We start from the raw sequence: 3953 nt of genomic DNA on the forward strand, positions 1-3953 counted from the left end.
CTACTTTAGTCCAAGTTTCTAAATTAACAGTTCCTTCCTCGGGAAGCCATGGACATACTTCTTGTATAAAACTTTCTGTCTGACTGGGAGTAACCTTAACTCCTCTGCTAGCAAGCATATGTGTTAAAAGATCAATACAGAGTCTTTTTTCTTTAGACTCAGTATGACCCATCTTGTCAATCTAAGTTTTGTACTATCCACTCTCTTACCCTACTTATCCTATATAGGGGGGTCTGCAGCACCCTACGGTGCAGTCCTATCCGTCCCAAGTGCGAGGGGGCTTACCTAGGTGTCCCTGTTCAGGCGCCAGATGTTGGGGACCAACCCCAGCAGGTCCAGGGGTCTCCAAAGGTGTGGACGGAGTTGGCGAAGAAGGAATGACACGGAGACAGTGTTCAGTTGATCAGCAGCCTAGCCAGGATCTCTAGCCAGGATCTCTAGCCAAGTTCTGTGTTTTATTGTCTTGTTACATCTGTATTTATACCAGTTGATTTTAATCCTGTCAATTTCTATTCCAAAGGTTAGGGCGTTTCTTATCTCTATTCCAGGGAGTAAAGATTATGTAGCTTAAGGGTGATTTTTCATAGTTAAAGTGATTAACTACCCACCTGGCATTTAGTTAAGGGGTTTTATTCCCTCCCTAACTTCAGGGAAAAATCCCTACCTGGGGAAACAACCTTTCTCGGGGAGGTGACCTTGGTTAAAACACATAGCGCCAAGAAGGTGAGCAAACATATTAAGAACAGTATGCCATATACGCCAGGTCCCTTGAAACATATGCTGTGAAGATGTTTCTTCCCTTCAGTGACTGTGTCAAGCAGCAAGGATGGACCGGCTTCCGGCAATGTACAATTCAGTGAATTTTATACATGTTTATACCCATGTAACCCTCATCTAGATCAAGATATATGACATTTCTAGCACCCAAAAACCTCTTGTCTTCTCTCAAGCAATGGGCACCTCACCATCACTACACACAGCCTAAGCAAATATGTTTCTGATTTATATTACCATAGATTTGTTTTGCCTGTTCTTGAGCTTTATATAAATTGATTCATGAAACATGTTCTCTTTTGTGTCTGGTTTTTCTCACAAAACATTATGTTGTTGAATTCTGGCTCCTAAAATATCACCAGAACAATCTCTCCATAAGAGAAAGCTGAGTGTACTGCTTATTGCCATCATGAAGGATGCCACCTTGAGAGAGCTTTGGTAGTGTGTTGGAGGGAGAAAGGAACAGCTGAGCTTGAGATTTTCATTCTGGTTTAAGGTAAGTCTTTCAATGTGAAAGCTTGAGTAGGATTGGCGAGGATTATGATATCGGTTAGCATTGGCAGAAACATCAAGGCAAGGATTTTTGAGGTGAGAGGTTCAAAGACTCTTGAGATGTAAACTGTTGATGATCTCTATTGAAGAGATGATGGGTCTTTCAGGAAGTTTCTATAATAAATAAAGTTGTTTGCCTCAGCAAAAGTATTCTGGCCTGCAAAGGCTATGGAATGATAAAATTGTGATAATGTAACAGTAAGTTGTGGAGCAATTTATGGTTTCACTTCTCAGTGTCCAACCTGGAGGTGGGAGTGGTGGTTTTATTTTGCAATATTTTTTGAGATTCATCTGTGTTGTCTCATGTAACAGTAGTTTGTTCTTTTTCTTTGCTGTACAGTGTTCTGGTGTTCAAATTTACTACACTTTATTTACCTATCATTCTATCAATGGATATTTTGTTTTCCAGTTTTTGCATTTTAGGAAATATGCTGCTGTGATCATTCTTGTACATTTATTTTTTGATGCATATCAGATATCACTAGTGTTGTTTTGTTTGTTTTTCCTTTTTAAGGAATCAAACTGCCAATGGAGATTATTTTGTTGTGTTTTACTTAGCATCTCAGGGACCTCAGAGTTTTCTACTGTCCTACCTCTGGAAAGGTTTGACTCATCTCTTCCAGTCCTCAGACCATTCATTACTTACTGGTTTAGTATTTCTGGATTGCCCATTGTGTGCCCTGTACTGCATAAGCTTCTGAGGACACAGCTGTGAACAAGATATTCTTTTTTAAAAGCCATTTTTAACTTTTCAATTATACTTGACATATAGTATTATATTAGTTTCAGGTGTACACTTCAGTGACTAAACATAAAACTTACTAAGTGATCATCCCAAAAAATCTCATACCCATCTGATACCATATCTAGTTATTGGAATATTATAGATTATACCCCCAAGATTGTACTATAACTACTAATTTGTACTTCTAAATTCCTCCACCCATATGGCACTCTCAAAATATTTTCTATATCTATGAATCTGTTTCTATTCTATTTGTTCATTTATTTTGATTTTTATATTCAATTATTGATAGATATGTATTTATTGCCATTTTATTGTTCATATTTTTTATTTTTTTGTTTTTTTTTCTTAAAGAAGACCCTTTAACATTTCATATAATACTGGTTTTGTGGTGATGAGCTCCTTTAGCTTTTTCTTGTCTGGGAAATTCTTTATCTGTCCTTTAATCCTAAGTGATAGCTTTGCAGGGGCAAAAGAATCTTGGTTGTAGGTCCTTGCTTTTCATCACTTTGAATATTTCTTGCCACTCCCATCTGGCCTGCAAAATTTCTGTTGAGAAATCAGCTGACAGTCTTAAGGGAGCTCCCTTGTAGGTAACTAATTGCTTTTCTTTTGCTGCTTCTAAGATTCTCTCTTTATCTTTCCCTTTGTTATTTCAATTATGATGCATCTTGGTGTAGGCTTCTTTGGGTTCATCTTGTTTGGGACTCTCTGTACTTCCTGGACTTCTATGTCTATTGTTTCCATCAGGTAAGAAAAATTTTCTGTCATTGTTTTTTTAAATAGGTTTTCAATTTCTTGCTCCCTCTCTTCTACTTCTGGCACTCCTAGAGGCTTCTTACACTATCTTCATATTTTTAAAATCTTTTTTCTTTTTGCTGATCTGATTGGATGCATTTTGCTTCCTCACATTCCAAATCTCTGATTTGATTCTCAGAGTCCTGGTTCTTTTTTATGGTTCCTAGGTCTTTTTTGTTTTGTTTTGTTTTTATGCTGTTGAAGTTCTCACTAGCATGTTCCTTGAAGTTTTCACAAAGTTCCTTGAGCATTCTTATAACCATTGTTTTGAACTATGTATCTGGTAGTTTGCTTGCTTCCTTTTCATTTAGTTCTTTTTCTGGAGATTTCTCCTGTTCTTTCATTTGGGAAATGACTCTTTGTCTCTGCATTTTGTCTACTTCTCTGTGTTTGATTCTATATATTTGGCAAAGCTGCTATGTATCCTGGACATGGTAGAGTGGCCTTGTGTATTAGGTGTCCTGTAGGACTTAGTAGTGCAGCCTCCCCAGTTACCTGTGCTGGAAACTTTAGGTGTGCCCCTGCATGGGCTATGTGCACTGTCCTTCTGTAGTTGAACCTTGATTGCTGTTGGTGTCACTGGGAAGGATTAATCCCCAGGCCAGTTGGCTATGAGGACCAGATGTGACTACAGTGGAAGAGCTCCTGTGTAGGTGTTGTCCCTGCAGAGCAGGACTTGCTTCAGGGGGTTTTGGTGCCCATTGAGGCTGCCCCTTGAATATGTTGTTCATGGAGGTTGTAGGGCTGTAATCTGACATGGTTTGAAGCTGTCCACAAGGTACACACAGAGAGGTGCAAAGTCAGCCACTGCCTGTGCCCTGCCTGGAGCCACCTGGCATGAGCTACTGAATGATTTGCTAATGGCTGCTACTTATGATGGGCTTGGAGGTTCCAAGGAGATTACAAACTGTGAACCAAAGCAGGCTGCTGCTAGTGCTGGGGCTGGGGCCACTTAGCAAGAGGTACAGAGCACACTAAGGCCAGCTGCTGCTTGTTTAAGAGATTTTAGGAAAGCCCAAAGCATGAGAGAGGCCAGTTGTATGAAAAAGCCACTGGAAATAGCTTGGATGAGCCCACAAGTTGG

The sequence above is a fragment of the Myotis brandtii genome, unplaced genomic scaffold, assembly GCF_000412655.1.
Source record: "Myotis brandtii unplaced genomic scaffold, ASM41265v1 scaffold179, whole genome shotgun sequence".
In the NCBI taxonomy this organism is placed as follows: Eukaryota; Metazoa; Chordata; class Mammalia; order Chiroptera; family Vespertilionidae; genus Myotis; species Myotis brandtii.